The sequence below is a fragment of the Eubalaena glacialis genome, chromosome 5, assembly GCF_028564815.1.
Source record: "Eubalaena glacialis isolate mEubGla1 chromosome 5, mEubGla1.1.hap2.+ XY, whole genome shotgun sequence".
Taxonomy (NCBI): Eukaryota; Metazoa; Chordata; class Mammalia; order Artiodactyla; family Balaenidae; genus Eubalaena; species Eubalaena glacialis.
The window spans coordinates 52,142,086-52,155,861 of NC_083720.1; the positions used below are offsets into that span (position 1 = coordinate 52,142,086).

At 44.4% G+C, this 13,776-nt stretch overlaps 1 protein-coding gene and 1 non-coding gene across 2 annotated transcripts in view; one reads left to right on the forward strand and one right to left on the reverse strand.

Moving 5' to 3' along the window:
- The window catches only part of CCDC149 (coiled-coil domain containing 149), a 98,154-nt gene that overhangs the window by 66,174 nt on the left and 18,204 nt on the right, over window positions 1-13,776 (reverse strand).
- On the forward strand, window positions 9,313-9,385 carry TRNAQ-CUG (transfer RNA glutamine (anticodon CUG)). Its single transcript has one exon. It is a non-coding gene; the product is annotated as a tRNA-Gln (tRNA).

Sequence of the window (13,776 nt, forward strand, 5' to 3'; positions counted from 1 at the left end):
TTTGAGTTCCAAGAGAGGACACTTCCACCTTGGATGAATCTTATTCCTGGCAGTAATGAGGTTGGAATCCTGCCTTAAAACATCCTGGATTTTAAGACTTTGACATCATCTTCGTGGAGGCAAACGGTTCTGTTGCCATGTTGATTTCTCAAGAGTAAAATCCCCAATGAGTAAATATCAGAGAAGAGTAGCCCAAAAACCTGAACTGCAATGTCCTAAGGGAGGTATTGAGATTTCACAGGAAAAAATACCATTTACACACAGTTTAACAGAGCTGCCCTTGTGCCTTCAGTTCTTTGCCTGTGATCAGCAGCCTCGGCTGGCAGTGCTATTAGCATTGGTGGCACAAAAACAGTCACCTTTGTCCCTTCAATGTATCAGATCCAAATCTAAGGCCTCAAAAATATTCCGTGTCTTCCAACTTTGGGGAAGAAAATCACAATAGTGTGGAGACGTTGTACAGTACAGCAGGCAAGATTAGAGTCGCATCCAGTCTACTGAAGGGGACCAGGTAAGGGTCACCACTTATTGGCAAAGTAGAACTCAAGTTCCCTGACCTTGAACTGCAATCTCTTATGGTCCAAGAGAGAAGCCGTTTCTCTCCCAAGGCATGGTCCAAACAGGGCCTTGGAAGCTGTTTAAAGGGCAGCAATAGGCCTCCATTCCCTCTGGGTCTAAGACACCTGGTAGATGAACAGGCATAGAGTCCTCTGCTAAGACCCAGTGACCTGGGATTTGAGGAGCGGCTTCACTGCTCTTCGGGTCTCCTTAGGGCACGGAAAACAGGACAATGATCAGCTCCATCAAAGGGTAAGAAGCTGATTCTGTATAGAAGATGAAGCCACACCAAGAAAAGGGCGGTCTTTAGAAAGCCACTGCTGGACTGCTCTTTCTTTTGCTTAGTATGGTCTAGAAGAGTGAATTTCAAAAATGTTATTCTACGTCATTTACTTTTATCAGCACAACAAACCTTAGGCTGAAGCCTCATTTATAAACAGCTCAAAGTGGCGGGGCTCTGGCTGAAGATGGGACACCTCCCCTGTAGTCCTGCCACCCTCGTGTGGCAGCATCAACAAGGAGCCCTGCTCTACATCACCCTGGGATGCTTGTGAAAATGCAGATTCCTGGGTCCCAGATCAGACTACTCACCCTCAGCTCACCCCCATACTGCCTGAATCATGAACCTCTGGTGGCTGGCTCAGAAATCTGCAGTTAGCACATGGCACAGGTGATTCTTACTCCATCTATACTTTGAAAACCCAAGCACTGGAGGCCTCCAGCTTCATGGTGTCTCAAAAGTTAGAAACAATTAAAATAGTCTGGAGGGACTGATAGGCCAGCGGCAGCTCAGAAGCTCAGGGCAAGGCTCCGTCTCAGAGCCATTCCAGGGTAGTCGGAGCCACCTTTTATAGCACAGAGGGGTTCTGAACAAGTACAAGCACAGACTACATTTTACCATCTGGCCAAAGAGCCTAAACATGCAGAGTCTCATTAAAATATGAATAGAAACTCTGGGATGTGTATGTGTGTGGGGGGGGGGGCAGTGGGAGTGGTACCAGAGAATGGGATGGAATTTCTTGTTATTATTCTAAAATGGTGACAGTTTAGTCCCTGTGGTGGCAACTGCTAAATTGTCCCATTTTCTATCCCTCCAACTGGAAACAAACAAGCAAAAAACTGGAAAGAGAGAAAAAGGTGTTGAAGATCCTTCTCCGTTGGCAGCTCTGGACAACCAGCAAATGCATGGACCCAGCCTCAGCCTTAGAAGGGACCAGAAATAGAACAGAAAGCAAGACAAGCCAAGTCACTGTGCTTGGGACGTTTCCGCTTCTAAAGGAGGATGAATAAGTGTAGACGATGGAGGGGGTGGACAGCAGAAAATCACCAGGCAGAGTCGGGAGGCCTCTGTCCAGATGTAAGTCTAGCAATGGGCTAATCATGAACCGTTGGGACCCTGGGAAAGCCACAGAACGCAAGGAACAAAACAAAGTCACGCTGCCTGGGCCTCAGTTTCCACACTTGGACAATGAGTGGGGTTCCCAGAGTGCCCTCCAACTTGAGGAACCCATGATTTTAACATCCCATCCAATATCACTGGGGTGCTGGGGAGAACACTGCGGGGAGGGGCTCCAGGCCAGGAGGTATGACTCACTTCAAGCACCTAGAAATGGCCTCCTCCGCCTTGTCTAGGGCAGAGCCAGCTCAATGATTTCCAAAGATCACCTGCAGCAGTGGCAGTTCCAGAATCTCCAGACAAGCTGCGGCTTCAGGACAGCCACCTGGTTGGAAAGGGTGCTGGGGCTGAAGCTGTGTTTGCAATAACAATTTACAATAGAGCGAGAAAAGGCTAAATGTCTGAGTGGTCAACATCAGTGCCTCTCTCCAGTATTTCTAGTTCTCCTTTCCTTGCAGGCGCTCGAAAGGACTATTCTTCCCCATTGCTCTGGAGTAAGGCAGAGCCATGTATCTTGCTGTATCCAATAGAGAGGGACTGCAAGGAACGTGAGTCACTTCCAGGGTAGAAGCTCCCAAGAGTCAAGGGATGAACCACCAGCCGAACCTGGGTCATGGAACCAGCACAGCAGACAACTGCCCTGAAGAGTCATCTGGGTCCACAGAGAAATTTGTGTGATCCAGAAATAAACTTTTGTACTGTTAAGGTACAAAGATTTCGGGGGTGTTTGTTATCAGAGCATAACTTAGCCCAAGCTGACTAATACAGTCCATAGCAAAGTGTAAGGGTAGGGAGGCTGATAGAGATCATATCTGCTCCTGCTCTGCGCTTCTACCGAGTTACCACAATGATGAAGAGGATTAACATTATCACTATTATTATTACCATTAATAACAAAAATGAAAGTTGTATGGCAAATGCTTTCCATGTATAATCTCCTTTAATCCTCACAAAACCATAATGGGGTTACTGTGTTATTAGCATATACCTTTTCTAAATGAGAAAGTGAGACTGAAAGAGTTTATGTAATATGCCAAGGGTTTGGCAGAGCTAGAATTCGAACCCAGGTTTTTGTACAGCCAAGCCTGTGGAACCCCAATTCCTGACAAACCAAGCACTCAGTGAAAAAACAATCAGAATATTCATGGAATTGGTTACTACATCTAGTTGGTATTTTCAGCATAGGGAAGCTAAGAAAAGGGAATTTTAAATTTGGCTACTTTTTATACCTAGAATCTCTTGACCCACCCCCTTCTAAAACTAGATGCAAGGCCTGAAGGAAGAAGGAAAAAATAAACAAAGAATCCACAAGCATCTCTCCCCTCTGCTCCTCCTGAGGGAGCCAAGTAGAGGCAACAAGGTTTCCATCCACTTAAAATGACATGGGATAAAACTAGAGGCTGTTTTCTCAAAAGCGGCTTGGTCCTAACAATTCTCTATAAGCTGTAGTTGCTCTCAATCATTCATTCAACAAATATTTTCTGAGTGCCTTCTATGCGTTAGGCACTGAGCCAAGCATTTGGTCTCCTAAAGGGATAAATGCTCCTGGGGATTTTGAAAAGGAAAAACATGATACTTGGATAACAAAATATAATTTCCACAATTCCTTATGGGTTTTTCTGAAACCCCCAAAGTTTTGAAAACTGAAAATGTGTTCACATCCCGTTAGTGACCTCAGCCTATGTGAGGGTTTTTATTGTCTTTATGCCACTGATTGTGAATATTCATACATTTGCTGAAGACAAATCAATGTGTTTGATTTCCAACTGCTGCCCAGAACTCTACTGGGGTTGATACACAATATACAGTACACTTATTACATTTCCTTTCAGACGCCAAAACTCCTGCCTCTAAAACATATCTGGGGCCCAAGGATTTCAGATATGGAACCTGCCTATTATTTGAAAGTCACCCTTGCAAATTTCTGTATAGTCTCAAAGACATACTGGTGACTAAAATCAAATCTTTCTCAAACAGCAATTGTCCAAAACCTAAGAATTTATTAGATTTTGACTTCCTCATGTAGGCCAGGAAAAACTAAAAGAGTGTTACATGCAGTAAATGTTCAAGCTGCCACAGTGCTTACGTGCCTATTCCCATCACCTCACAATGTCTTTATTCTTGAGAATTAGCATGAATGCTGGAGTGGAAAAAAAAACCTCCCAGATAACCCAAGTGACTTGCCCAATTGCAAAGAACAAGGTTCCCAGCTGCCAGCATCTTCCATAATAGTGTCTTCCAAATTGTGGGTCACGATACATTAGTCTGGGTAGTGAAATCAATTCAATTGCAACCCTTATTTTCTTTAAAAAAAAAAAAAGGAACACAAAAGAGCGTGACTCCCATGCAGTATAGGTAAGCATTGCTTCATGAAACTTTTCTTTTTGCATATGTGTATACGAATAAACATACATATATGCATGTTTTCACACATTTATGGTGGACTGCCATTTTAAAAGTTTGGAAATGACTCTTCTATAATAAGCCACTTTGCACATTTATTCATTCATTCAACAAATAGTAAAAGGCACCAAGAGAGGCAAGAGTGGGGCTGGGGGGTAGGTATTTGGCAGGAAAGAAAAGCTACACAGAGGAGATGATGCTTGAAATGAGTTTTGAGAGATGAGTAGGTATAAAAGGCACCCGAATAAAAGCCATTATGTAATAGAAATAATTAACCAGTTCTTTGGGATTGAAGCACAATTCTGATTAATTAATACCTGCTCTGCCCACCTCACTGAGATTACCGTGAGCTTGAAATTCAACGTACTATGCTAAAATTTGGCTTTGGAAATGTTCTCAAAATTAAAGGCATTATTTTTACAGCAGTTAAAACTTACAAAACATTTTCCCAAAGACTCTCTCGTTCGACAGCCAACACTATATGACAAGTGTGACAAAAACTGCTTTTCCCATTTTACAGACAAGATAGCTGAGATTGTCTTTCCCAGAGTCACAAAGCTAACAACTGTCAGCTCAAACTAGGGCTCTGAACTACAAATTCCAGGCTGTTTTTAGTATTCTATACTGGTACCAATTAAATTATTAGCAATTCCACAAATTACCTCTCTTGGGTCAAACTATATTTTTAACAAGACACTCTAGGAGATAATTGTGTAACTGAAAGCAATGCATTTTAATTCATAGTATTTTGAGACCCTGTTTGGAAGACAGGCAGCCCTCCTGGGGCCTTTTCAATCATATTCCATGGGGAGCGGCTGAGGAGATACAGGCTACCTACAGCCCTGCTCAGCGGTCAGCCAACTCCATGTCCCAAGTGCTCTGGCTAGCCGAGTGTCGGCTGATGGGCAGTTCACCACACTGGGGTCTTCATCAGCTGAATCACGGGCATGAGACACTTTATTTTGCAAAGAGCACTTGAACTCATAACTGTCTAAGTTGTGACTCAGGCCCTAGCCCTCTTGGCTAACTCGAATTCTACCCCTGCCCAGCCCTGCAACAAGGTGATCTCATACGGTCCAATGACTTTCACTCTCATCTCTGTGCTGATTTCACCCAAACTGACATCACAGCTCAGACCTCTCATCTGTACTTCTTGCTCTGCTATCCAATGTGTAACTCTATCTGAACATCTCAGAGGCATCTTAAACTGAACCCTTGATATTCCCTCGGAACTGCCCCGCCCCGAAACTTCCCTCTTGGTAAATAAATGGTACAAACCATATTTGGTTTTCCATGAAAACCTTGGAATCATCCTTGCCGCTTCTCTTTCTTTGCCAGCCCTCATTTAATTCATCAGCAAATCCTATGGGCACTACCTTCATAAGACATATTGAATTCGAATACTTCTCACCCACTCCTACCGCTGTCACCCTCCTTCAAGCCACCATTATCTCTTGACTGGACTGTGGCCTTGGCCTCCTATTTCTACCTCCTGCTTCTACCCACCTACAGTCTATTTTCCAAGTAGTGATGAGAAAGATGCTTTTCAAATGACGGCAACATGTGGTAGCTCAAAATCCCCCATGGCCTCCCATCACCTTTAAAGCAAAATCCAAAGTCCTTCCACTCCCCCTTGCTCACTGCTCTCCACCCTCACTAGCCTCCTTGTTAGCTTTGACCACGTCAAGCCAATTCCAACCTCAGGACCTTTGCACTGCCCTCTGCTTAGATTGTGTGGCTTCCTCCCTGGATTCGTTCAAATCTCTGTTGTAATGTCTCCTTCTCAGGAAGCTCTGCCACCACGCAGACTCTCAATCCCCTTATACTGTGTTACCTTCCTTCATAGCACTTATTACTTGACCTTGAGTTACATAACTAATTATTGATTTACTTTCAACATCTCCCGCTCCATGGCAGCAAGAATTGTGCTGTTTCATCCCAGATCCCCAGTGCTGAGAACAGCGCATAGTGCATAGCTGGTGAATGAGAAAATTCAACCTTACTACATCTTCAACATACCTGTGACACACGTGGTATGGTACCCATTTTACAGATTCTCAAACTCACAGCTAGTGAAGACCTCAGGAATGATCTAAGTCAGGCCCCTCATTCTACAGATGAGGAAACTGGGACTCAGAATGGTGAACTGACTTATCCAAGGCTGGCCAGTAGGCCCCAGAGTTAAAACCTAAACTGAGGATTCTTCTCATTCCAAGTTCAGCACAATTTTCTCATTACCAAGTTGAGGTACACATTCCTGGCCGGGGAGACATAAATGTCTATAAACTTACAATGGTACCTGGTACTTTTTTATAGTCATAATAATTATTACAATAAAATAGATAATAATAGATGATAGTAAGTAGCCAAACCATCACTCATGAATACTTACTAACTATAGTATGTTAAATTCTATAAAGAGGTGAAAACAAAGCTCCCAGAACACAGAGAAAAGCAGTTTAGAGTAATGGTTGGGAGCATGGCAGAAAGAGCTGGAATGCCTGAGTTCAAATCTTGGCTTTGCCACTCACTAGCTATCAATTACTTAGCCTCTCCACGCCTCAGTTTCCCCACTTGTTAAATGGGTATAATTATAGTATCTTCACAGCGCAGATGTGAGAATTAAAAGAATTTGCATATGTAAAACATTTAAAATAGTAAGTGCTGTATCTGCATTCATTGTTATTACTACTATTTTTATCACGAGGCAAGTGATCATAGCTTGGCAAAGAAGGTACTCAAAGAGTTGGAGCAAGATGTGAACATTTAAAATGGATTCCGAAGAATAGGTGGAAGGATGTGTTTTGTTTGGGGATAGACGGAGTTGTGACAGGTAGTGGTGATGAGAAAACAATACTCCTGGCAGGGAAAGAGCCACAGCAAAGCACAAAGGTGAGAAGTAGGAAGACATACTGTCAGAACAGCAAGCAACGAGCAACGCGCTGGGCTGGCTTCGGTGGAGGGGTGGGAATAAAAGCTGTGTGAGATAAAGCTAGAAGGAGAGATAGATGTTGGCCGGGTCAGAAAGGGCCTGGAAGTGTTGCTGAGGAGTACAGATTTTATTCTGTCAGCAAGCAGGAGCCTCGAGGGTTTCTGAATAGGGGAGTGACATTAAGAATCCTTTTAGGAAGACAGTTTCGTCCTGACATCATGTGGTGTAAATTATCTTGGACTATACAGCTTGGGTAGAATTGGTTGCCAAGCTCACAGGGGGAGGGAAAGGATTTGAGGTTCAGGGTCCCCTGTGTAGACACAACTCTGGATCCTGCGCTTTGCTCCAAACTCTCAGGCCTACAAAGAACACACTGGCTTTGCTGTTTCTTAATGTGGGGTCTGCTATCGCCTTGTCTAATGCAATATTGATAGGCAGGCTGCTACCCAGGCAACCAGATGCACTCATGGGTTTGGCCTCAGCCTCAGCCTCAGCAGCTGGTATCAGAATCACATCAGTGGGCGAGTGGGTACCCAACCACACTCCAAAGGGCTGAGCTGAACAGGCAAATGCAGCACTTTTTGGTCACTCGGGTGGGACCAAGGGATACACACTGGGTTCTCCTTAGGCCTCCATTTTTGCTCTACAGTTAAGGTATAATTCAGCTTGTCAAGTTCATGTGTAGTGTACAGACCAGGGATACTTGCTCTCTTCTCTACCCCGGAAAAGGAGGGTTTGTTTTCAGGACAGGGGAGGGAGAAAACAAATTAGTATTCTTTTGAATGTCTTCTATGTGCTAGACACTGTTAGGAGTAATAATAATGAGAAGAAGACCTTTATTTGATTATAAGTGTAAGTGGAGCAGCCACTACTTAGTGAACATTACTATTTTCCAAATTGTGCCAAATGCTCTATTTGAAACATCCTATTTAACCCTGTGAAATAGGTTGTTTGATTAGCCCCATTTTGAGCTGAGGACACTGAAGCTCTCAAAGAGGTCAATTTATCCTTCATCATGAAGGTAATAAGTAGCAGAGCAGACTGTCCTCTGCATATATCTGTTAGGATCCTTTGGTTGTAGGCAACAGTAACTCACACTCTCTCATAGGAACATGAAGGATACTGGAACTCACAGAATTGGCAGGAAGACAGAGAAGTAGACCTAGAAACAGGTAGGCACTGAGGTGACTCTGGAGGCAGGACCAGGAACCACCAGGTCTCAGTGCAAGAAAGCTTGGGTTAGAGGCTACTGAATGGGGTAGAGATGAACTCCGTTATGTTTCAGATTCCTTGTCTCTCTCCTCAAGCGTTTCTCCAACTGGCCTAATGCTGATCACGTGCCATCCTTTGCCTGGGGGACAGGACACCCAGACTGTATCCCTCCAACCTGTCCCTCCAGACTGTATCCAGTGGTAATACCATCCAAACTGGGGTGCTGTTGAGAAAGACAAATGAATGCTGGGAAGTGAGAAAACAGCCAATGTTCACCACAGTAACCTAGTGTTGGGCTGCTCCCCACAGGCCCATAAGACCAAAGAAAGAACCTGGAGTCAGCAACAGAGACATCAGTGGTTTAATGGATGCAGGAGCGTACACATCTGAAGCAAGGTCCTGGAGCGACACCCCGTGTGCAGCAGCTGGCAGGCAGGACTTGGCGGCAGGCTTCACTCCGAGGGGGAAGGGGGAGATTGCCAGTTACAGGGGGAACTGATGTCAGGTTGGCTCACTGGTTACCAGGGAAACCAGCAGAGGGGCACATCCCTCACCACTCCTTTGATAAGAACAATCACTGGCTGGGACCTGGGGCAAGTATGTAGGAAGGTCAGTCCTGTGAGGAGGGTGTAGGTGAAGCAGGCACTGGTTGGGCAGGGGATGCACAGAGAGCAAGAGAACAGCCATCTTGAGTGGCCTGACCATACACCTAGGTAGATCCTATTGAGCTTATTTCTCAACCTTGCTAAGGTTCCCCTTCCAGTGCTTCATGAAGAAAGTTTGGAAAAGAAATGGTGGGCATTTAGGGAAGTCCCTGGTGGCCCAGTGGTTAGGACTCGGCACTCTGACTGCTGAGGGCCCGGGTTCAATTCCTGGTCAGGGAACTAAGATCCTACAAGCCTCGTGGCGACCAAAAAAAAAAAAAATGGTGAGCATTTAATAGCAACTTTTATTTGAACTAACCTCTGAGCCTCTACTCATCATATACAGAAACACATATACAGTGGTGAAGTTTACATGGCTCCAGTGGGGTATATAAACCTACCAATGGGAGAAAGGAAAAAAAAAAAACACACCACCAAGTACAATGGGTAATCAGCGAAACATGAATGGAATAAACTTGGTAAAATATGCCCAGTTTTTGGCATGTATACTGGATATCATGAAATGTTTTTATTATCCTCTCAAAAACAGACTTCTTTTGAATTGCATTTCAATTGTATTTTTAAAGCAGAGCTTATAGCTCATTTGTTGATGTTAATTCATGCCCACACGCAAACACTTGAAGGTAGCCTTGTGCTTCTCAAGAACCCAAACCCACCGTTTTCACCACTGAGTGGCTTTTATCTACCCATTTACTGTTATCTGCAATAAAGCAAGTCATAATTGCAACAACGAAGATCATAATAATTAAATGACTATCTGACATACTACATTACTATTTGGATGGCTTTACAACAAGATAATGGCTGAGAGAGATGAAGGTAGCCTGGGCGTCAGGGAGGGGACCTCTCCGCCAAGTGACCCTCTCTGTCAAACAATGACTCATGGTCCTTGGCGGCTTTTACTGATGGGATCAGGCTAGCTTTCATTAACTGCTGCAAGAACATGGCTTGCTAATCCAGAAAGGCTTCTCAGCGTGATGATAAACACATGTGGCTGAAGGGTTCATGTTCAGGAATAATTTAGAAACTTCTCAACAGCACACTCACTCTTAGTCTGAGAGGTATTTCCTCCCCTGGTCCTCCTCTGCTTTCTACTCTTACTTTCCTCTCTCCCCGATTCAGGGATACCTCCTCCCCCATCCACTAAGTAGCGCCAGGTAAACAGTATTCAACAATCAACAGACCTTCTCCAACCTCAAAAAGCTACTCCCTCCATTCCTGGCACCCCTACTCTGTGCTGCTCAGTGATCGCTAGCTGGGACCATCATTTGTCTGCCTACCTGTCTAGTCTAGGTACCAGTCCCTTTGAAAACCATAACTGGGACCTGCCACTCTTCTTTAAAAATATCTCCATTAAGGAGAGTGGCAACCAAGAGCCCTTCAATGTCTGGCTGAAATCCAATTCCCTGACTTTTCCCGCCCACTATGTTTCTATCAAGGCCCACTTACTGCTACCCCAAACTCGCTCTCCCTAACCTCTCTCTTTTCTTGTCAGCTCCTGGACCCAGCTCACAAGTCCCTGACTGGGAAGCCCTCTGCCATCCCCAGGCAGAGTAAGAGCTGGCTCCTGGTGGCCACACGGCATTCTGGGTACACCTTGATTAGAGTATCACACGCTGCATCACTGTCACCTGCCTCCCCACAGGCCGAGGTCTCTTTGCAGCCAGAGTCCAACTCATTCACCTTTGCATCTCCAGAGCCAAGCACAGCTCCTGACCCAGAGTGAATACCCACAAAATATTTGAGAAATAAATGAATTTCAGTTCCCATGAAGCTGAAAAATATTTATATACATATTATCTATAAATTTATTTATAGATATTTATAATATATATTTTTAGCAAGATAGCCATCAATTTTTATTACGCTTAAATCTCTAAATCCCATTTTAGCACCACGTTTGGGGGAAAAAAGTCCAGTTTTATATGAACTCAATGTGTATGGGGAGGGCACAGGATAGCTCCTATAGAATTATCAAAACGGTGTTTGTATTTAACCTCATTTTTATCACTTCAAATGAGCACTTCCCTACATCATCTGGGCATATACTCCATTCACCACCTTTATTCTTTGAAGTCTTGCAGAATCACTGCTCTAGATAGAATACAGGACTGTGACCTGCAGATACACGTGTGTACACTTATAACTCCACCAGACCAAGTTTGGGCATCTACAGGGTACATGCCATTTGGGGCCGACCATACGCTGATGTCCACTTGGCTGAAGTCCTCCAGCTGCGGTGATCCCAGCCACACACCGCTAACCCGCTGGTGCCTTCGTGTGAGTCTTTCCCGTCCATGCCTATCATCTCCTGTCTCCAATTGTACAGCTCCCTGAGCATTCTACAGCCTTATTCTAAATCTGCATTGGCTTCTGTGATTTTTAGATAACATTTCAGCAATTTCAAGTTTGTAACCTAATGATTCTAATGCTCTTCTCTAAGATGACTTTTTTTTTTTTTTTTTTTTTAATGATCTACCTTTCTCCGAGTCACCACGGCAGTTTCCCCTCTCTGGTATTACTTTCGACAGGCAAACTTTGATTATTTGAATGCCCCAGGGGATGTGCTGAAATTTAAGTTAAGTGAGATTTCAGGTAATTGGAAGAGTTTATAATGTGAACCATTGTAGCTGGGGGGTATGTGAAATTCACTGACAGTCTTGGTTAACTGCAGTTTTGAATAACAAAGGTTTGCCTGAATATCTATTTCAATCCTTTCACTCCTGTTATTTCTCCTTTCCTCCCTCTGCCCATCTTCTCACTCTCCAAAGAGTGTATTCTTATTCTTTTCAGGCCGATAAAGATGAGAAAAAAGCAAGGGAAGAAGATTGGGTTTCCTTATAGTTGGCCATACGTGGGCTAGGAAACCCCTTCCCATTTGCTGAAGAGAGCATACGTTTTTAAAAATCATCGCTTGCCTGGAGTGAATTTGCTCTCTCCCCTGTGCTAGGCGGATCCGACCTTGCCTCGGGCCCAGATGCTGAGGGTGGAGCATGCAACTCTGGTTAGTTTCAGAGACTGGGTGTTCAGGATGGAGCACAAAAATTACCTGTGCATCTGAGGCTCTCCCTTTTCCATCCAGGTTGCCAAGAGCCTGGGATATGCTGGATGAAGGTGACAGCCCATGTCACCAACCCTCACATATGCAATGACCCATTATAACATATAACAGTCACATATGGAATGTAATGATAGATTCGCTGGTTACGTCATTATATGATAATAATTCGATTCAGTTGCAGAGGGCTCCCCCTGTGGGCTGGGTGGCAGCAAAAAGCCAGCAAAGCATGGACAACATTTTGGTCAAACTGCCTTTCAAAGCTGTAAAAATGCTGTGGCTCTACTTCCCCTTGTCTCAAAAAAGAAATCATAAAAAACCCTAACATTCCTCAATACGGCGCCCCCTTGTGTATCTGTCAGCTCTTAACCTCTCAGCTCTGCCCCCAAACACCAGGAGCAGAGGGGCCTGTGGTCATGTCTTCACTTTATAGATGAGGTGCTGAGAGGACTAAGTGGTGGCATTTGCAGAACTAGAATTGATTCCTGGACCATCCTTTAACAAGAGGGAATTCGGGAGATACAGAGACAAAGGAGCCATTAATAGAAGCAACGTGGCACGTGGGATTTAGGCTGAAATGTGGGATTCACTGCCATCACCTACCACTGAGCCATGGGAAGCCCCACACCCACTCTGAGCTTCAGTTTCCTCTTTTATAAATGATGATATGAATAACCACCATCATTTATGGAAGCTACTCAGTGCCCAAAGATGATTCATCATTTCACATATATAAATCATTAATCCTTATCACAACTCCAAAAGGTAGATGTCATTACCCCCTTTTACACATACAGAATCTGAGGCTCTAAGAGGTTAAAAAAAAAGGCGTGCAGCCTGTAAGTGACAAAGGTGGGATGTGAACACAGGTCTGCCCCATGTCCTTTCTGTTGCAGTGCACTGCCTCTCTCACAGAAGAGTCTAAGGATTTTTTTTTAAATTAATTAATTAATTTATTTGGCTGTGTTGGGTCTTCGTTTCTGTGCGAGGGCTTTCTCTAGTTGTGGCAAGCGGGGGCCACTCTTCATGGCGGTGCGCGGGCCTCTCACTATCGCGGCCTCTCTTGTTGGGGAGCACAGGCTCCAGACGCGCAGGCTCAGTAGTTGTGGCTCACGGGCCCAGTTGCTCCGCGGCATGTGGGATCTTCCCAGACCAGGGCTCGAACCCGTGTTCCCTGCATTAGCAGGTAGATTCTCAACCACTGCGCCACCAGGGAAGCCCAAGTCTAAGGATTTTATAAGGCAATGCATGTTAAAAAAAAAAAAAAAAAAAAAAGAAAGCACTCAATAAAGTCTAAAGGCATCAATCTTATTAAGTATCACAGTATCAAAAGAATCAAGAGAACTGTGTCTGCCCTATTCAAAGAAAGAAAACAATCTCCATTCCTAAGTTTGTCAGCAGACCTTGCCTTTCTGAAAAATATTATCTCCCTGCTGGGATGAATAGTTCCATAAGAGGGCCAGAGTACTCAAGATGAAGAGTCAACTCAAGATGGTGCGTTTTGTGGGACTATTCCCTGGCTCCCTTCTCTCTGATACTTGAGTCAGGTGCA